This window comes from Alexandromys fortis, unplaced genomic scaffold, assembly GCF_014885135.2.
Source record: "Alexandromys fortis isolate MF-2015 unplaced genomic scaffold, M_Fortis_MF-2015_v1.1 scaffold_29, whole genome shotgun sequence".
In the NCBI taxonomy this organism is placed as follows: domain Eukaryota; kingdom Metazoa; phylum Chordata; class Mammalia; order Rodentia; family Cricetidae; genus Alexandromys; species Alexandromys fortis.
The window spans coordinates 13,150,002-13,171,684 of record NW_026067891.1 but is presented as its reverse complement, the minus strand read 5'-3'; the positions used below and the strand labels follow the sequence as shown (position 1 = coordinate 13,171,684).

The 21,683-nt window shown below is 45.5% G+C and overlaps 1 protein-coding gene and 1 non-coding gene across 4 annotated transcripts in view; both read left to right on the top strand.

The window, feature by feature from the left end:
• The first annotated feature begins 9,708 nt into the window (after window positions 1-9,708).
• The window catches only part of Zc3h7a (zinc finger CCCH-type containing 7A), a 46,200-nt gene continuing 34,225 nt past the window's right edge, over window positions 9,709-21,683 (top strand). The window contains exon 1 of one of the 3 annotated variants that reach the window (XM_050136248.1): window positions 9,709-9,854. The gene's annotated coding sequence lies outside the window, so the exon portion shown is untranslated. Of the gene's footprint in view, window positions 9,855-9,951; window positions 10,587-21,683 lie in introns of those variants that run through there. The other 2 variants (XM_050136231.1, XM_050136240.1) reach the window with 2 other exon arrangements.
• Window positions 19,394-19,555, top strand: LOC126498734 (U1 spliceosomal RNA). The gene has a single exon (XR_007590885.1). It is a non-coding gene; the product is annotated as a U1 spliceosomal RNA (small nuclear RNA).

Below are 21,683 nucleotides of genomic sequence, written 5' to 3'. Positions count from 1 at the left end.
AATGCTGAGTTAAAAACTCTCAACCCATTTGACAAAGTTTCTAGTTAATGGGAACAAAACTCAGTGGTAGAATGATTAGCATACCTGATGTTTTATTTTAAAATGGTCTTCGTTAAATACAACCTGTGATTACACACGCCTGTAGCGTCTTCGTTAACTACAACCTGTGACTACACACACCTGTAGTCCCAGCACCCAGCAGAGCGGCATAATTGGAAGCTGTCAGATGACTCCTGTTCTCGGGCCTGGGAAATGCTGGGGCAGGTGTGTGTGAGCTACAAATCGCCCCTTAGTAACAGCATCCTGGGCTGGGAGCCCTGATGCGGGCATTTAATTCCAGCACCCAGAAAGTGGAAGGAGGAAGGTCTCTGAGTTATAGGACAGCCGGCCAGGCCTACACAGTGAAACCTTGTCTTGAAAAAAAACAGAAGAAAAAAAATGAAATTTATAACATCTTTACCAAATTCTAAGCAGGTGAAGACTCAGCATACTAGCCCTCAGTAAAAAACCTCTTCCAATTTTGGCATTACCTTTTACATAAGATAGCCCAGTGAGGACTCTTATGTATGCACTGCTTGTTAGGACTTTCTTCAGAATAATTGAGGCATTCACATTAGTGGGTGAAGAAAACACTGTGTTGCATGGGCCCCACTCTCCCCACCATGAGTCCATGTTGCTTCAATTCTGCAATCAAGGGCCTAGTGCATAAAAATGAGCCCAGCCATGCTGACTCTTCACTGAAGGACCCTTCCTCTTGAAAGTCCTCACTGCTTTGGAAGAACATTTCTAGCATTTGTTGACTGATTTAAGAGCTACTGTTGGAGCAGGTAAGAAAAGTCATTTCTTTCCTAGAAGTAACTCCTAGTGTTCCTCGAAGGTCCAGCTTCACAGCTTTCTTCCTCTTTGCCTGCTAAGTTCCCACGGACGGGAACGTCTGCACAGGGAGAGGGTCTTAGCAGACGTGCCCGTGGGAACTTAGACTTTACCTGTGCTGCAAAGGGCTGTTTGAAAATACTAAGATTCTGGAGAGGGTTCTTAACAGCAGTTAAGAACTCTTGTTCTAGTTGGGCAATGGTGGCGCACGCCTTTAATCCCAGCACTCAGGAGGCAGAGGCAGGCGGATCTCTGTGAGTTCGAGACCAGCCTGGTCTACAGAGCTAGTTCCAGGAGGACCGGCACCAAAGCCACAGAGAAACCCTGTCTCGAAAAACCAAAAAAAAAAAAAAAAAAAAAAACCTCTTGTTCTTGTAGAGGACCCAGGTTCTATTCCTAGCATCCACATAACTGTTCACAACACAACCTTCCCTAACTCCAATCCTAGGGGTTCTGGTCCCCTCTTCTGAACTCTGAGGACGCCAAGCATGCATGTGTGTACAAAGAATACACAACCAACAAAACACTTAAAAAAAAAAACACAGAATTTAGTTAGTTAGTTAGTTAGTTATTGTCTTGGGTTTTCAGAGACACGGTTTCTCTGTGCAATAGCTCTAGCTGTCCTGGAACTAGCTCTAAACCAAACTAGCCTAAAACTCAGATCTGCCTGCATCTGCTTCCCAAGTACTAGGCTTAAAGGTGTGTCACCTAGGTTGTTTTTTCTTTCTTTTTTTTTTTAAATTTATTTATTTATTTCTTTATTAATTAAAGATTTCTGTCTCTCCTAGGTTGTTTTTTCATGTGGTTTTCTATTTTCCCTTTTTTCCTTTCCCTCCCTCTGTCTCCTCTTTTGGTGGTGTTTAGAGGGGTTTTGTTTTTACTTTTCATTGGTTTTGTCTGTTTGCTTTGAGAGTGTGTTTCACCATGTACCGACTCTGGCCTGGAATTCAGCTTCCAAGTTCTAGGATTACAGGCACATGCCATCTCGTCAGTCTAGTCCACATTCATCTTTGAATTTTACTTCTTGTATTAAGTATAACAAGTCACAGCTGGGGGGGGGGGGTGCACGCCTTTATCCCAGCACTCGGGAAGCCGAGGCAGGCAGATCTCTGAGTTCAAGACCAATCTGGTCTACAAAGTGAGTTCCAGGAAAGGCTCTAAAACTACACAGAGAAACCCTGTCCCAGAGGAGAGAAGAAAAAAAAACAAAAAACTTGAGGGAGAGGCAATGCTCCATTCTTACTAGCCTTTCCAGAGTCTTGAATGACCTGCTACCACCTTTAACAATAGCTATTTTTTTTTCCCCATGAGGTGGGATCTCACCATGCAGCTCTGGCTGTCCTGGAAATTCACCTGCTGCTTTTGCTTCAGGAGTAGAGGGTTGAAAGGTGTGTGCCAACACCTGGCTATGTGGGGTCTTTTATTACCACTGAGAACCACAGTGGAGCTGTGGGTGTTTTTGCTCAGGAGTAGAGGGTTTCCCTACCACCTGTGGTGCACACCCCCCCACCTGCCTCACTGTAAGGAGTGTTAAACTAGCTTGTGCTTTGAGACAGTTTCTACATAGCCTTGGCTGTCCTGGTACTTGCTGGGAATTCTGAATCTTCCTACCTCAGCCTCCCAAGTACTGGTTTATGAGCACACCCAACCAGGTAGCTCTCCATAACCGTGAGCTGTTTCTGACTGTAATCTCCCCTTCAACCACTGCAGGAAAATAACTACAGTGTACCAACCTCTTCAAATGGATACGATTAGAAGTCTCCTACCAAGGGAGAAGCCTGTTTGCTGTCATTACCTCTTCGACTGTTCCTGGTGGCAGACACTAGTCTTCATCATGGGAGTACTGACTCTGACTCTGGGCCTCATTCTCATTGTCTACAACTCCTACCAACAAGTGGCTTTCTCTGTTGGAATATGCATGACAGTTGCAAGCTTTATTTTCATTGTACTCACTCGTGTGAAAGTTTTGCCTAACAATGAGAATTTGACAGAAAAATCAGAGTTAAGAACCGAGTCAGAAATTTCCTTATGCACCTCCCAGACTTCAGTGGCCAGCACCAGAGTGTAACTCTACATTGAACTTGATATTTAAATGTCCCCTGAACCTTTAAATCAACATTAAAAATACAAATAAAAATTGCCTTTTATTAGCCTTTCTCCTAATAAAGCACAAAAGCAAGAATACCCAAAGGTGAAAGCCTATTGTCTCATTTTGTTCCTGTTACCTGTGGGACAATAGATTTTTTTTTTTTTGTAGGAAGCAGTGATTTTTCTCACATTCATGCCATGGACCCGAATCGTCAGTAGCTCTCTACTCTGTCACTGTCTCTCTGCCATCAGTGAAGGCCTAGCTCTTCCTGGCTCTTTACGTTGACTCCTGCAACTTTAAGCATATGCAAAAGTGACCCAGACAACTCAAGATTGGTACCTTTTCTATATAAATACAGTCCTGGGCTGGCAAGATGCCTCAACCTAGGACTGACGCCCCCAGGAGCCACATGGTAGAAGGAGAAAACCAACCCCCCACTGTCTGATCACACCCATACCAGTGCCATGTCCCTGCATACATAGAAACGTTTTGTTTTGTTTCAATCCTATCCAGTTCTTAACTATTTCTTCCCACTAGGACCCACTTCCACAGTGTGCCATAGTGTTGTGTATCCTGAGACATAGCTACAGAACTTAAGAGTATTCCACCCCCACATTCTTAAAATCCAGCCTCTATTGCCCTCATCTTTGTCCATGCCCTCGACGAATCTGTTTCTGCTGTGACAGCCCCTTCTCTTCCCCAATTTTTGTTCACTTTTGTCTGTTACCACAGGGATCTCCCTTAAAACCACCACAGCCCCCTTGCTGGACAGTGGGGTTCTTTTTGTTCTGTTTGTTTTTGTGTGTGAGTCTTGTGGTTTTGGTTTTTCAAGCAGGGTTTCTCTGTAGTTCCTGATTGTCCTGGATTGTAGACCGGGTTGGCCTTGAACCCAAAGATCTGTCTGCCTCTGCCTCTGGAGTGCTGGGTTCAAAGGCTTGCACCACCACCACCTGGCTCCAAATAGATTTTTATACAGAGGGCATCACAGCTCAGCAATCCAAAGTGTATTTTCCCACTCACTACAAAACATGGTTCCCCACCTATCAGTGTTTTACCAAGTGCAGATTTCCCACTCCACAGTGTGCAGGTGCACTCACGGGGTGGGAGCAGCAAGTGCCAAAGCCTCTCTCACCTCCACCACGACGGGAGTGTGCACATTTGGAGAAGAATCTCAGTGCCCACATGCCATCATCACAGGAAGAACCCCATACGGATTCCCACACTCTTTAGAGCTTTTGAGGGCACCAAGTTATCACTCTATAAAAAATGACTATCTTAATGACTGCAGAATATAAAATTTGGCTGGCACTGCATAAGAACTGGACATGGTGATACAGTCCAGTAATCCCAGCACTTGGAAGATTGAAGCAGTAGGCTGAGAGATCCAGATCATCCTTGACTCTGTAGCAAGTTCGATGCTAACTTGGGATGCATAAGACCCTGTCTCAACAATGGAGGGGGAGGGGCTGGAGAGAAGGCTCAGCTGTTAGGAGCTCTACTGCTCTTCCAAAGCCCTGTGTTCAGTCTTCAACACCCATGCCATCTGAACCAGAGTCTACTACATCCAGCATGTCTCCAGAGATGAACCTTACTGGGGAATGAAGGGAATGCAGAAAAGACCTAGACACACGGGAAAGGCAGGATCAGGTGGTTGGAGCTCTATGATGGAGGAACCTCAGTGCCTGGGAAAGTCAGCATGTTCCTTGCACACGGCTGAACAAGGAGGCAGGTTTAGTTCATCTTAGTATGATGGGACTCTTTAGGGGAGCAGTCTTCAGGCTGTAAATATCCAGGGGTTGAACTCTATGGCAGACAATACCTATACACACTATTAATATCAGCACATGGAACCTCACCCTCAGAGGAGGCGTTTTGTCATTTTTCCCGATGAGCCTAAAGGTCATTGACATGGCTAGCTCTTCTTAACAAGACACATTTACTCAGGACTTGACATACTCAGAACTTCCACCATTTTCCATAACAACTCCACATAGCTCTGATGACCCCTTCTTGCCTCCACTGTCACTCCCACACATGTGCACACACACACATAGACACACACATACACATAACTAAAAATGAGGAGTCTTGGGCCAGAGAGAAGCTCGGCAGCTGAGAGTGATTATTGCTCTTCCAGAGGACCATCTGTCCACAGCAACCATGTGGCCCCGGGGAGGTCACAATTACTCGCAATCACTTTAGATTCAGGGGATCCAGTGCTCCCTTCTGGCTCCTGAGGTCAGGTTGGTCTACAGAGTGAGTTCCAGACTGGTCAGGACATAGAGAGAGACCCTGTCTCAGAAAAAACAAATCACTTTCGAAAGTGCTGTAAGGCTAACACACAGCTCCTCAGTGTGCAAAGTTGTTCCACTGTCCATGCTTTTATTGGCTCTTCTTGCCGTCAGGACGCTGTCCTTCTGAGGCTGCTCCTTTTTCCTTGACTCTGGAGAAAGTTCTTCTCAGAATGGCATCTTTTGTGTGTAGGCAGGCTGAACTGTGCTTGACTTTGGCTTCCTGAAAGGTTTCTCCCCCGCAACATTGTCTTTACCTTCTTTCTTGTGGTCATTGTCCCCTGGATTTTTTCAGATCCTATGCCTCTTTGGTGTGCTTCTTCATGGGCTGGCCACTTCTCACACTGGCCTCATTTTTTAAGATTTTTATTTTTTATTTTTTTAAATATTTATTTATTTATTATGTATACAATTTCTACGTGTATGCCTACAGGCCAGAAGAGGGCACCGGACCTCATTACAGATGGTTGTGAGCCACCATGTGGTTGCTGGGAATTGAACTCAGGACCTTGGGAAGAGCAGGCAATGCTCTTAACCGCTGAGCCATCTCTCCAGCCCCAGATTTTTATTTTTATTTTTTTATTCTTTTAAATTCTTTTAGTTTTTAGATTTTTATCTATCTATCTATCTATCTATCTATCTATCTATCTATCTATCTATCTATCTATCTATCTACCTAAGACAAAGTTTCTCTGTGTAGCTTTGGAGGCTGTCCTGGAACTCACTCTGTAGACCAGGCTGGCCTTGAACTCACAGAGATCCACTGCCTCTGACCACCACCACCCATATATTATTCTTAGTTATGCATAGGTATGTGCCTACATGTGAGTATGTATGTACAGGTGCCTGCAGTGCCCAGATGTATCAGGTTCCTTAGAGCTGGTGTTAATGACAGTTTGAGTCTCCTATTATAATATAGATGCTGGAAACTGAACTTGGGTCTTCAGGAAAGAGCAGCAAGTGCCACTAACTGCTAAACCATCCTTTTATCCCCTCAGACTGATCTCTTAACCATAAATATGTTACTAATAATTGTGTGATTTTTTTGGGGGGACCAAGTCCTGGGTTCCAATTCCATAGAGGCTTTTTTAAAAATGTTTGAACAGGGCAGTGGTGGCACACGCCTTTAATCCCAGCACACGGGAGGCAGAGGCAGGTAGATCTCTGTGAGTTCAAGGCCAGCCTGGACTACAAGAGCTAGTTCCAGGACAGGCTACGGAGAAACCCCTTCTCGAAAGACAATAAATAAATAAATAAATAAATAAATAAATAAATAAATAAAATGCTTGAAGCTGGGTGTGGTGATGCAGTCATTTGTAAATTCAGAACTAAAGAGGCACAGAGGCAGGAGGACTGCCAAAAATTTGAAGCTTGACAGCTGCATATTAAGATCCTATTTCAAAAACCAGAAAAAGGGGGGCTGGAGAGATGGCTCAGTGGTTAAGAGCATTGCCTGCTCCTCCAAAGGTCCTGAGTTCAATTCCCAGCAACCACATGGTGGCTCACAACCATCTGTAATGAGATCTGGCGCCCTCTTCTGGTTTGCAGACAGAATATTGTATACATAATAAACAAATAAAAAAAAAAAGATAAACAGAAAAAGACCAGGCAAGGTAGTCCATGCCTTTGATCCCAGCACTTGGAAGTGTGAGGCAGGGGACCTCTGTGTGTTGAGACATGGTCTGGTATGTGATGAATTCCAGGCAAAGCAGGACTACACAGTGAGCAGAGCCAAAGCACCAGAAAAGGGCCAGTGCCGGCTTAGCAGTTAAGAACATGTGGCTGAGGACCTGAGTTTGATTCCCACTCACATAGCAGCTCAGGACCACAACCACTTCCAGAAGGTCTGTGCCCTCTTCTGACTTTCGTGGGCACTGCACACATGTAGTGCACAGATATACATGCAGGCAAAAACATCCATACACAAAAAAAAATCTTTTTTTTTCTCTAAGACATGGTTTCTCTGTGTAGCTCCGGCTGTCTTGAAACTCACTCTGTAGAGTAGGCTGGCCTTGAATTCACAGAGATCCTCCTGCCTCTGCCTCCTGAGTGCTGGGACTAAAGGTGTATGCTACCAATACCCAGTTGGGACTCTGCTTCTTATGTTGACTAGCGGCTAGTCTGCATCTAGTTACAGGTATAAACTGACCTTCAGGCTGCCAGCATGTGGGCAGTTGATGTCGTTTTGAGACAGGGTCTTACTCTGTTGTCCTGACTAGAACTCTCTACATAGACTAAGCTGACCTGGACCTCATAGAGATAATATAATATTATAGTATGCGCCGCAGACCAATGCAAGGTCCCAGAAGGCAGAAGACAGAATAAGGGCTGGATGTGATGGTACATGCTTTTGGTACTGACACTTGGGAAGCAGGGATATAAAATGGTTTCTCAGCAAATGCACCCACCTGTCTGGTGCAGCACCCAGGGAAGAAACAGAAAACTTTTTACCACTATTATAGAAGTCAAAGGAAGCAGAAACTCTTAGATAACATAGTATTTTCTTTTTATTTATTTATTTATTTGGTTTTTCGAGACAGGGTTTCTCTGTGGCTTTGGAGCCTGTCCTGGAACTAGCTCTGTAGACCAGGCTGGTCTCGAACTCACAGAGATCCGCCTGCCTCTGCCTCCCGAGTGCTGGGATTAAAGGTGTGCGCCACCATCCCATCGCCTGGCCAACATAGTATTTTCTAAGGCAAGAAAAGGTCCATCCATGCTCAGCATCCCCCCCCTTCCTTTTACAGTAGGTATAATGATGGGCTTCCAAACAGATCTGCTCTCTATCCCCAGGAACCTGTGACTATTGCTACCTTCTGGAAAATCCCTGGGACTCTCCAAGTGTGACTGAGGACATCTTTGGATGCAATCACTAGGGCTCCCATGAGGGAAATCAGAAAGCAGAGGAGTCAGAGAGGTGTGGTGATACAGATCTCTGTCAAAGAGATGCAGAAGGGGAGTGGGAGGAAGACCATGGCCCAGGGGTGCAAGCGGCCTCTCTGAAAGGGGGTGAGGGCTCTTTACTAACGTTTCCATAGCTCTTTACTAACGTTTCCATAGAAACAAGTCTTTTTTTAATATTTATTTATTTATTTATTATGTATACAATATTCTGTCTGTGTGTATGCTTGCTGGCCAGAAGAGGACACCAGACCTCATTACAGATGGTTGTGAGCCACCATGTGGTTGCTGGGAATTGAACTCAGGACCTTTGGAAGAGCAGGCAATGCTCTTTACCACTGAGCCATCTCTCCAGCCCCATCTCAGGGTTTTCTAATGTAAGTTCTTTCCTCCCCTCGTGGGCCTATACCTTGGCATCTCCAGCTTCACAGACAAACAAGTCCTGAAACTCCCCATCTTCCGCCTCACCCCGTGCTGCTATTACACGAGTATGCTACCGCACCCGGTTTCTTTGGTGCTGGGGATCAAACCAAGGCTTTGTGCATGCACTTTGCCAACTGAGCTCCATCCTCAGCTCCTTTCACTTTTCTGCTAGTCTCTTCTGCATACCATTATCTGCACAGGAGCACAAAGAAACCAAAACTATAAAATAGACTCTTGAATTTCCTTCTCAGAGAAGGAACTTCAAATTTCATGTAGTGGCTCACTGGCTTTGAGCTTTCTACACACATACACACTCCTCTGTACCTCGGCTATGCGAGTCCAGCTTCAGGATCTTTGCTTCCCCATGCCTGGGAACACTCTCCCTCCTGTTTTGAATGGGTGTCACTTCTCAGAATCCTTCCTAAATTCTTTCCCTTTAAAATGGCGCTCTCACACACCCTGCTCTAGTTTTTCCAGTCTTTGCAGGCTTGTGGATCCCCACTCCCATTCTGCATCCCCTGTCGTAGGTACTGCTGTGCCTTGACACAATGCAGGCCCCTATGGACATCTGGCCATTGAAACAGGTGAATACAGTGACATCTAAGATGAGATCTGAAGGCCAGGGAGAACGAAACTGACTATATAGTGTTGTCTCTGAGATCCAGTGCATCCTGTTTTCAAGATGATTACAAATAGTGACTGCGTGCAGAGTACAACTCAACGAGAAGAGGTTTTTGGAAGAGTGACACCCGAGCGCCTGGATAAGTTTACATCACCTCTCAGGGTCCCTATGTCTGCCATTCATTTGAAAGGGCACGGCCATATGTTTGTTTTTAAGGGGAGAAGAGTGACGCATGGGATAAGTTATTGCAGGGAACAGATTGCGAGGAGAGTGACACCCTGGTGCCCAGAAAAATCTAGGTCGTCTCCCAGTCCCGTTCTGGTCTCCAAACTGCGAGGGAGAAGCCGAGGACACTGGGCTCCCCTTCCGCGCAGTCGCCCGGGCATCCGCCCATCGCTACCGCTTCCGCAGCCCCAAGGCCCCGACGTGGCGCCTCCAGCCCGGGTCTGACGCTGGCGGCCCAGCCAATGGTGGCGTTTGCGGGGCGGTGCGCGAGACCTCCCGCCGCCAGAGGGCGCCGCCCTGAGCGTCGCGGGTTGGCAGCCGCCTCGGGTCGCCCAGGGAAGCTGCCAGGCTGTGCGAGCGAGAGCGGGTGAGCGCACGTCCGGCTGTCGCCTCCGAGTCCCGCAGAGTCCGCGTCCCGGGTGGTGCCCCGCAGGTGAGGGAAGGGGACGCGCGGGGATCGCGGGGAGGATCGCGCTTTCCTGGTCGCGCGCGCGCCGCCGCCTCGTGCTCACGCGCGGCCGTTAACGGACTCCAGGCGGGGGAGGGGCGCGGGCCCCGGAAGCTGGCTGCTCGGGGATCCTCCGGGGTCGCTAGCGGGCGGCGCGGTGCGGCCCTTGCCTCCCGGATAGCTTGGCCGACGTCCGCGCAGTCGCTTTTGGTGGTTTCACATTCCGCGTGCTAGGTGGTCGCGGGGGATCGGGTTAATAAGTGTCTCGCTTTGGGGGCGCGCACGATGCCTGTCGAGTGCGCGCTTGCCGGTGTCGGGTTCCTCCCAGCGGGTTTTGCGCCCGTCGCACCCGCATATGGGTGGCGACCGGTTTCCGGGGTTCAGCGGAGGTGCCGGGACTACAAGGGGGTTCTTGGTTTTTCTTTCCCCACCCTTAAAGAATGGAGACCTGTCAGTTCCCATTAGCGGGAATTTCCGGTTAAGGGGTGGTCAGCGCAGGGGTGTGGTCAGGCTGGAAGGTCCTGGCTGGGCCCAAGGGGTGGTGCATTTGTTCTGATTGGGTGAATTTATTCGGGGTTGGGCGTTTTCGGGTCCCTAGATGTTAAGGGATCAAACAGGGTAAAGGTATTTAACACGAAGGGAGTTTGGTGAAACTAAACCTGTGCTGTCCGCTAAGGTGGTTACTGGTGCCGTGGGGCCGTCCAGCACTTGAATGTGGTAAGACTTAATTGAGTTATACTTCTGCCCCCACCTCCCCCCCAGAGAGTGCCCTGGAACTCACTCTGTAGACCAGGCTGGCCTCAGGCTCAGAGATCACCTGCTTCTGCCTCCCGAGTGCTGGGACTAAGGGCGTGAACCACCACCGCTTAGCTCTGGTTTCAATTTTCAAGTGTGACTTGGGAGAAATAACGAAAAAGATCTCCTTGGTAAACTCCTATACTTAAATCAACGTGTGTTAGTAGTGTGTTACTTAGTTAATTGAGGTAATACCTGTTGTTGCCGTGTTAGAATGAACCGCTCTGGCCGGTTTCTTTTCACTTTTTCAGTATGGCTATTTGGTAATTTAAAATGGCTTATACGGCTGGCATCGTATTTCGATTGGACAGTGCTCAACGGAGCTTCCGAATGGGGGAGGGGCAGGGAGCCCCTGCCATCTGCTCTTCCTGATTCTCTGGAAGTGGCTGGCTGCCTTTCCTGGAGGTCCTCAAGGAATCGAAAGGTTCTTTTCGCCCTCTTAAGATTGGGGTGGTGTTCTTCATCTCTGGATTAAATCCAGTGCTTAGACAGTTTTCTCTGTCGAAAAATTTCTCTTTCTACTCTGTTGGACCAACAGGGTAGGCTTTAGCTGGTAGTCAGGTTGAGTTATTGAAGTTGAGTATTGTCAATATTTGGAGGGGGTGTTGTGCAAAGAGCCAGTTGATTTAGTGCGCTCCAGATGAACTGGAACACACCTTCCGTGGTTCGTGTTCTCGTGACTTTTGGTTAGAGTTCTGTTCAGACCTACAACCCTCTTCCCTGTATTTCCCAGATCTACTGGTAACAATGCTCATTGTCAGCTTAAGGCCTTGCGGTTGTTAATAGTGACTGATTTTGAAACCTGCTGATTTGGGTGTGTTGAATCCATTTGTAAGGGAAGAAATCAGTTGTTAGACTGTCAGTTGTGGAAATAGTTTATTGAATAGGTAGTTAAGAAAGAGAGAGAAATAAAAACACGCCTCTGCTCTATTACCACAAGTGCTTTAGAACGAGTTTTCTAGACAGAACACCATGTGAGGAAGCTTTGTCTTCTAGATAGTACCTGGGTGTGTTTTGTCCCAGCAAACCCACATTTTTCTCCATAATCTTCAACTGGGGGCTGTCAGCTGGGTGCTGTAGTCTCAGCCACTTGTCATAGCGAAGAGGGAGGAGGCCTTGGATCCCAGGAATCCCAGAGAAGCCTGGGCAGCAGAGTGAGGTCTCATCTCAAACAGTAAACAGAACCATACAAACTTCCCAGGTGTTTACAAGAAGAAAGTTGTGCATTTTCTTTCCCCCTCTTTCTGTCTCTTTCCCTCTTCCCCTTTCCCTCTCCCTTCCTTCCTCCATCCTGCCACACACGCACACACCATCCACCAGGTAAGCTGGGTATCAAACTGGGCTCATTAGGCTTTGCCGATAGCAGCAACTTCACATGCTGAGCTGCCTCACCACTCTCTCAAGGCTTCCTAAGAGATTTCACTGATAAAAATTCAAAAAAAGAAAATGAGGTACTCTCAACCTTGCCAGGTTTTGTCCCAACAAGAAATTTATAAATTTGCTTTTTAGTTCTACAAGTTTAATGTGTTGTCAAGTTAATTTTGTAACATAATGAACTTTTTGGGCTGTGGAATGGTGAGAGTAAGAGAGGACAACTCGGCATTTTGGAGCTAGGGTTGCTGGGACATGTTTGGTGAGAAGGCAAGAGATACCAGTCTTTGAGTAGAGGGCTTCCTTGGGAATCTGAGGTGCCTCATGACTGTGGTGACTGAGGCAGATTATCTCAATGAAATATTTTCTGTTGAATAATCCCAGGATTATACATGAGATATAGGGTTCCGGCTTGACTGGAGGCTGCGTCCCAAGTTTACAGAATCTGAAATCTCTTGGCAGTTTCAAAGTGAACAGTTCCCATGGGGGAAGGGAGGACTTAGCTCAAATAAGGAGTTACCTTCTTGGTACTGTTTGGCATAGCCTCCTCTGGTTTTCAGGAAGGGAGAAGCTGTCTCAGGAAGGGAGAAGCTGTTGAGCAGGGTTTCTCTACTTGAATTGCAGCAGGAAGGGTGTGGCATTTTGCCCTCTTGCCCAGGGCTGGATAAGTGAAGGGTCAGCAGTGTACACTGTTTCAGGAAAGGCTCTCAGGAGCATTCCTTGAACCGTTTGGTAGTTTTCTGTTGTTTTTCTCTCATGACAGGATTCCTCTGTATATCTCTGACTGTCCTGAAACTTGCTTTGTAGACCAGGCTAGCCTTGAACTCACAGAGATCCGCCTGCCTCTGCCTCCGAAGTGAGTGCTAGGATTAAAGACGTGTGCCACCACCATCAGCAGATACTTTTAAAGCAAAAGTACAGTAATAGTGGACTACTTTTTCTTGCACCCCTTAAAAATATCTTTTATGTATATTTTGACAATTTCATATACTATTGTCTTATATCTTGATGATATCCAAGCTTTGCTAGTCCCATAATGGTTTGAACCAGGGCCAACTGGTAGTTGTAAGGTATGTCTTGGAAAGAATGTTGTTTCACATGAATTTTTTAAGAAGTTGTATTTATTTTATGTATATGGTGCTCTATCTGCATGTATACCTGCATTCCAGAAGAGGACATATTATCCCATTATAAATGACTGTGAGCCACCATGTGGTTGCTGGAAATTGAACTCAGGATCTCCGGAAGAGCTGCCAATGCTCTTAACTGCTGAGCCATCTCTCCAGCTTCCCTTACATGAAGTATTTGTGTCTAATGTTCTGGCCAAGCATAGTCCACGGAGGTTTTCTTGTGAATGGCCCCTCAGCTTGAGTGAAGATGCTTTAAATGATTCCCATGAGCCTCTCTGTGTGTACATATGTTTGCACGAGCATGTTTATTCCATGAAGTGTCCACCTGTGTCTAAGCCAGGACTACCAGAGGCAGGTGCTGGTCTTCCTCCAGGAGCCTGGGGCACTTGGTGCAGAATAGTGAACTTCATAGGCATCAGTCTGGCTTCGGAATCTAGCTCTGTGGTCTGGGGCCAGTTCTCTGTTCAGGGCCACATCTTTGTACCCCCTAGCACCTGTCTCTTAGTTCACTGAGAGCAGATGACATACTACAGGTAAGCTCTTGGCACAGCTGTGGCACCAGAGGTTGTCAGCTGCTGTTTCTGTCTCAGTGTGCTATAGTAATATCTCACTTCTCTTGGGTGGCTGATGGGAGCTGGTTTCTCCCCGTGCTGTGAAAGGTGAAAGGTAATGAATTTCACTATACTGGCTTTGTACTAGACTGAATGCCTGTCACCTAACAGACGCTGATTGAACAGGGAGTCAGAATGGGAATTCAGGATGCTTTCTCCCTCCTGGGTAACATCTCGGGAGATAACAAATTTTTAAATAGCTGATCTCTGAAAGGATATTTTAGCTTGTTAGAGTTTAGTTGATGAAGCTAATTCCTACTTATCTGAGTCTCCTGTTTGGACGCGTACTGCTAAAAGCCCTCCCTCAGTTTCTTCTAACCAGGGAGATGTGTTGATGTAGGAACTGCAATGTTGTACTCCTTGGGGTGTCCCTTGTGGTTTCAGGTTCTTTTTGAACATCTGTATTTTTCTCACTGTTGTGCTTTAATCCCTGTCTTGTTTCAATGAGTGTTTGTAGCAGTAATTTCCTGTTTGGATTCTTCTCCCCCACCTTCCACCCCAGACTGGGTTTCTCTTTGTAGCCCTGGCTATCCTAGAACTGCCTAGTCTATAGACCAGGCTGGCCTTGAACTCACAGAGATCCACCTGCCTCAGCCACCCAAATTCTGGGATTAAAGGTGTGCACCACCACCACCCAGCTCCCTCCCTTCTGTTGCTTCATTTGTTTGTTTGTTTCTTTAATTGCTTGTTTTGAGACAGGGCCTTCTGTAGCCCAGACAGCCTGGAACTCACCACCTTTCTGCCTGTTTCCCAGGTGCTGGGATTCAGATGTGTGCCACCAGGTCCAACTCATTCTGCTTTGTCTTTGGAACAGTTCTGAAGAGTTCTGATGCAACTGATCTCTGCAGTTTTCATGAAATATTCTCTTTACACTTGGCTACTTTGTTCATCTTCCATCCAGCTATTTAGTGAACTAGTTCCATATGTTCATAGAGTAAGGACCAAGAGACAACGAAGTCCCTATTTAAGTGACCAGTAGAAGTAGAGGTCAAGACAGGCATTGTGGCAATTTAAGGTGATAAGGGAAGGTCCCAGAATGTGTCATTTAAGCCAAGACTCCAGGATGAAAAGGAACCAACTCTGTGGAGGACTGGAATGAATATACACTGTGGACAGAGAAAACAGCAAGCACTATGTCTGAGTAAAGAGTATATAAGCTAGTTTGATAACCCACAAAAGCCTGTGGCCTTGAGGAGGACCAGTGTGCAGGGAGGCTCTTTTAGGGCAGCAAGGAAGTAGGTTTTCTTTTAAATGTCTTGGGAAGCCACTGGTGGACTTTCTCAGAAGTAAAGTACAGTAATGAACTTGGGGCTTTTTTTTTTTTTTTTTTTTTTGAGATGTGGCCTTTTTTAAAGCCCAGACTGACTTTGAACTCTTGATGCTCTTGTCTCCGGAATAGCTCAGATTGCAGGAGTGTGTCACACTCCTGCTACTAAACTGTATTATTCCAAGAGCTTTCCTTTAGTGTCCTGTGGGAGGTAGGTGGGGAAAAGGACAGTGAAGAGCATTGTGCTGCACATGCTCGGAATGCTCTGCCTGTGTTCTGATGGTGTCTTTGGTGGGCTTTGAGAGTTGGTAGGATGTGGAATCATGAAAGAACAGTCTACACTTGAATTTCTGGATTGAGGAACTGGCTAGGTTTGGGAAGAGAATTTACAGTTATAGGGCCAATTAATTAATTTAATTACCTCAGTAGTTAAGAGCACTTGCTGCCCTTGCAGAGGACCTAGATTTGGTTCTCAGCATCCACTTGGTGGCTCACAGTTGTCATGTAACTCCAGGTCCAAGGGATCCCATGCTCTCTTCTGACCCCCAAGGGCACCAAACATGCATATAGTATTCATAGATACAGGCAAAACACTTAATGCACATAAAAAAAATTAAAGAAAATTTACAATTAGAGTCATCAATGAAAGTATCAACAACCCTAGCATTTTGTTTATGGAAAAAGATGAGCTGGGTAGTGCTCACCTTTAATCCAGCCCCGGAGAGGCAGAGGCAGGTGGATCTCTGTGAGTTCAAGGCCAGCCTGGTCTACAAGAGCTAGTTCCAGGACAGACACCAAAGCTACACAGAGAAACCCTGTCTTGAAAAACTAAAACCAAAACCAAGAAAACAAAAAGTGGGGCTGGAGAGATGGCTCAGCAATTAAGAGCACTGCTCTTCCAGGGGTCCCTGGTTCAACTCCTAGCACCCACCCACATGGCAGCTCCCACCTGTCTGTAACTCCAGTTCCAGGGGAACCCAACACCCTCACACAGACATACACACAGGCAAAACACCAATAAACATTAAAAAAAAACCCCAAAAACCCAAAAAGTGACCATGGTATGTTGGTGTGGACTAGATGGAGGTTTTTGTTTGTTTTGTTTTGGTTTTGGTTTTTCGAGACAGGGTTTCTCAGTGTAACAGCTCTAGCTGTCCTGGAACTAGCTCTGTAGACCAGACCGGCCTCGAACTCACAGAGATCCGCTTGCCTCAGCCCCCTGAGTGCTGGAATTAAAGGCCACCTCCTCCTGGCTAGATGGAGTTTTTACTAAATGTTTGGGTAGTGACACATTCATGAGATGCCCTGTGTGCCAGTGAACTTGCAAGGCTGTTAGCAGCAGGGTGCACACCAGGACTTGGATACATTGTGGTACAACCTAATTATAGAGCCTTGTGTACGGTATGTGGAGATAAATGTAGACTGCTCTGAGATGTGGTGCTTAGTGGAAAAGCCAAGTGCAGAACATGCTAATAGCCTTACTTTGAACAACAACAACAAAAAACATACACAATTTTTTTTTTCCAAGACAGGGTTTCTCTGTGTAGCTTTTGCTACTCGCTCTGTAGACCATCCTGGCCTCAAACCCACAGAGACCTGCCTGTCTTTGCCTCCTGAGTTATGGATTAAAGATGTACACTGCCACTGCCTGGCCACAAAATTTTTTTCTTTTTTTTTTAAAGATTTATTTATTTATTATGTATACAACGTTCTGCCTCCATGTATGCCCGCACGCCAGAGGAGGGCGCCAGATCTCAGTACAGATAGTTGTGAGCCACCATGTGGGTGCTGGGAATTGAACTCAGGACCTCTGGAAGAGCAGCCAGTGCTCTTAACCTCTGAGCCATCTTTCCAGCCCCCCACAAAATGTTTTTTTTTTTTCAGAGATAATTATAGACTCACAGGAAATCACAAAGGAAAAACAGAGTCCCATGAACCTTCTACCTTTCTCCTTCTGGTGACAAACATGTTACAACCAGGAAAAGGCAATGGGTGTAAGACTATTTCCCATACATACTATACTGTGTTGGTGTACAAAGGAGTTCCACAATAGCCCGGAATGGAATATAAGAAATGTTTGTTTATTTAGGGATAACCTCACAGAAAGAGTAGGGATCCAACTGTGTTTGCTGGGAACTGGAACTGAATCCAGCAGCCAGGAATCTCGTGCACAAATTTTATCTGCATTTATAGTATATGAGATCTTGCCCAAAGTGGGCTGGTATCTTAAAGGCTATTGGCTGAAGGAATTCCAACAATACTTTCTCCTTTTGTCTAAACAAGAAAGTTCTAAGCCTAATACAAAACTATATACAATAGAACAAATATTGTGTATTGTCCACGGAAAGAAGGGGCAAAAAATATATAAAAATTAGAATTACAACCAGCATGAACAGCATCAAACAACATATGCCAAATGTTTCAATAGTTATCCTATCCTAAGCACCATGCAATATATTCTGGGGGTTTGTTTAACATATCCATTATAGTTCAATTTGATCTTTCTAAACTGCCTGACCCGTAGGATTGTTAAGTATTCCTGTAAGATGCTTTATATTATAATAAGCAAAAAACGGTTTCATTTTCTTAGAGACATATGCGGAACCATCATCTGTCTTTATTTGTGCAGGTATACCCACAATGGCCATGATTTCTAGTAAATATGTGATTAGTGAATCAGCCTTTTCCCAACTCAAAGCAGTTGCCCATTGAAAACCTGAATAGGTGTCAATGGTATGGTGTACATATTTTAATTTTCCAAATTCTGTAAAATGGAACATATCCATCTGCCAGATTTTATTCCTTTGAGTACCCTTTGGGTTACTCCCTGCAGTAGTGGTATTTGGTTATAGAAAGAGCAAGTAAAACTTTTCTTTATAATCTCCTTAGCTTGTTGCCATATAATAGAAAAGTCCTTTTTTAAACTTTTGCTATTGACATGATTTTTTTAATGAAACTCTGAAGCCTTCAGCACATTTCCAGTCAATAATACACCAGTTTCTGCATTACCTTGTGCTAGAGGACATGACAGACCCATATGGGATCAGATGTGTGTTTTATATATATGGGACAAAGCCTATTCCTGATTATATCTTGAACCTGAGTAAATAATGAAGTCAATTCTGTGTCATCTGGCATAAATTCAGTGGTTTCAATATATACAAAACAAAACAAAAATATTACGAATCAGGAAATAGCCTTTAAGATATGGGCCCACTTTGGGCGTGGTCTCATGTACTATAAATGCAGACAAAAAGTATGTGCGCGCCTCTTGGATCTTGGATTCTGTTCCAGTTCCCAGCACATGCAGAGGACTGCAGATCACTACTCTTTCTGTAAGTTTATCTCTAAATGAATAAATCTTTGTTATACTCCATTCAGGGCTGTTGTGGGACTCTTTTTTTTGTTGTTGCTGTTTTTTTTTTTTTTTGTTTTGTTTTTTGAGACAGGGTTTCTCTGTAGCTTTGGTGCCTGTCCCTCTTGTAGACTAGGCTGGCCTCGAACTCACAGAGATCCGCCTGCCTCTGCCTCCTGAGTGCTAGGATTAAAGGCGTGCGCCACCACCACCCGGCCATGGAACTCTTTTGTGCACCAACAAATTGGTGCCCAACGCGGGCTGTGTCTTAAAGGCTACTGGCTGAAGGAGTTCCCACGGAAGTACTGGCTGTCCGTTATGAGTCATTGTGCTCTGTGTGCACAAGTGATGTGTACTCTGTGCTCTGCTATCTAGAGGTGCTGGTTCATAACTAGCACCTAAGCTGAGACAAATGAGACAAAGGTTTTTGGTTTTCCTTTGAGACAGAGTTTCATGTAGCCCAGGCTAGTCCTGAACTCACCTGTATAGCTAAGGATGGCCTGAAGCTTCTGATCTTTCTGCCTCCTCCTGGATACTAGGATTATAGGCATGTGCCACCAGGTCTGGTTTAGATACAGGGTTTTCTATAGGGTGTCTTTGGCAGTACACTAGAGACTGGGGAATGCAGATGGGACAGTGTTGCTGGGAAGGAGAAATTCCTTTTACTATCATAGTACCTTGTAAATAACCTAGGACATCTGTGTGACACCCGAGTTGAAGTGTGAGAGGCAGAGAACCATCAGTAGTTAGGGGCCTAGCTGGGTGTCCTTTAACATCTGGGCTAGAGGTCCCCCTAGAGAACAGTATGGAGAGATCTGGATAAGGCCAGGTGAAGATAGACCTTCAGGCTGTGAGGAGACAATGGCAGTGGGGCAAGGACAAGCTAGTAAGGGCCATGATGGAAGGTGGGGAAGAAGTGTCATGGAGTGACAAACCCAGGTCATGCAGCTTTTGCTCTGTGTAAGGAGTGATTAGATTTTCTTACAAGAAGTTTCTTACTTACCTGGCAGGGAGCTACCATGATCAAGAAGGTGTTTTCAGAGGCAATGCTAAGCTGTTGCACTTGGGGTGTGCAGACTTTTTTTTTTAATTTCCCCAAATGCAGGAAACACAACTGCATAATTTGTGCAGTGAGGATTGCATTTGTGTTTTCCCCTACACAGAAAAAAATATTCTCAGCTGGGGGCAGAGGCAGATGGATCTCTGAGTTCAAGGTCAATCAGGTCTACAAAGTGAGTTTCAGGACAGCCACGGCTACAGAAAACCAGCCAAACAGACAAACAAAAAACCTGAGGCCAGACTTTGACAGGATTGAAGAGCAAAGTGAGCTGGGTTTAATGGGCAGGTAGTTGTCATAGTGCTGACTAATACTCAGGGACTCTACAGGTAAATACATAACCACAAACCAAAAAGAAGGGATAAACTAAAACAGTTTTCTTTAAAAGTGGAGGTGGGAGGTGAGATTATTTTCTAAGTTAAGTTAAATCTGGTGGAGCAGAGTCTGCGTAGTTTGTGTGGGGTTGGCACAAGCTTGACTGGGTAAGCAAGGGCCTAAGAGAACGGCTGGATTGGTAGTCTGTGTTTCATTTTTTATTTTTGGTTTTCAAGATAGGGTTTCTCTGTAGCTTTGGAGCCTGTCTTGGAACTCACTCTGTAGACCAGACCGGCCTCACAGAGATCTGCCAACCATTATGTCTTTCTTCCTAACACACAGAGTGAGTTCCAGGCCATCTTGGGCTACACAGTGAGATCTTGTTTCAGATAGAAGGGATGCGTGCGTGCGTGCGTGCGTGCGTGCGTGCGTGCGTGCGTGCGTGTGTGTGTGTGTGTGTGTGTGTGTATAGATGACACCATGCAGGAATGGTTCCTTTCTAGTTTTCTGGGATCAGACTCACAATGTTAGTGGTGGTGGCAAATTTCACTGAGTCATTTCATTGTCCTTCTGACTTTAAATTTGTCAAATAAAGTGAGTTGGTGTTAAGCTAGGAAAGTCAGGTTGCTAAAGATGGACAGATGTAATAAATATTGAAAAATATTTGTAGAATCTAGGTAGTGTATGGTCTTCATTGTAGAAAATGTCTACAATAAACTTGTAATTCATCAAGATTTTGATAAAAACAAAAAATATTGAAATGCTATTACACTGTTGTTTAGATTATTTTATGTGTGTAAGTGTTTTTCTGGCATGTATGTCTGTTTACCATGTGAGTGCCTAGTGCCCATGGAAATCAGAAGAGTGTGTTAGATTGCCTAGAACTGGAGTTACAGACATTGTGAGTTGCCATGTAGGCTTCCTTAATGACTGAGCCATCTCTAGTAACCCCTCACACTGTGTTTAAATATAACCTGACATACTGAAATTGTGGATATTTGGGGATGGGGGATTTATTTCAGTAGTAGAGCCTGCCAAGTGCATGTGAGGGCCTTGGTTCAGTTCTCTAGGATGACAACCAAACAACAACCTTCTGAGTGGGCACTAATTCCTCCAGCTTTTAGGAGGTGGAAGCAGGAAGATCAAGAGTTCAAGGACAACCTGGTCCACCTCTGGAGTTCCAATTCAGTCAGGACTACAAAAGTGAGACTTTATCTCAGAAAGACAAAGCTATGACATATGAGGCTCCCTCAGTTTTAAAGAGGATTTATTTATTTTTTACTTACGTATTTGTTGTTTTTTGAGACAGGGTTCTTTTGTGTACTCCTGGCTGTCCTGTAACTCACTCTGTAGACCAGACTCAAACTCACAAAGATCCACCTGCTTCTGCCTCCCAAGGGCAGGTGTGCACCACCATGCCTACTTAATTTCCTACTACTCATATGCTTGCATTTTTAACTCTTTGCCCTGTGCCTTTTTTTAAAATTTATTATTATGTATACAGTATTCTGCCTGCCTATCTGCCTGCAGGCCAGAAGAGGGCACTAGATCTCATTATAGATGGCTGTGAGCCACCATATGGTTGCTGGGAATTGAACCTCAGGACCACTGAGCCACCTCCCCAGCCCTGCCCTGTGCCTTTTTTTTTTAATTTATTAAAGATTTCTGTCTCTTCCCCACCTCTGCCTCCCCTTTCCCTCCCCCAATTAAGTCCACCTCCCTCGTCAGCCCAAAGAGCAATCAGGGTTCTCTGCCCTGTGGGAAGTCCAAGGACCACCCTCCTCCATCCAGGTCTAGTAAGGTGAGCATCCAAACTGCCTAGGCTCCCACAAAGCCAATATGTGCAGTAGGATCAAAAACCCATTGCCATTGTTCTTGAGGTCTCAGTAGTCCTCATTGTCCGCTATGTTCAG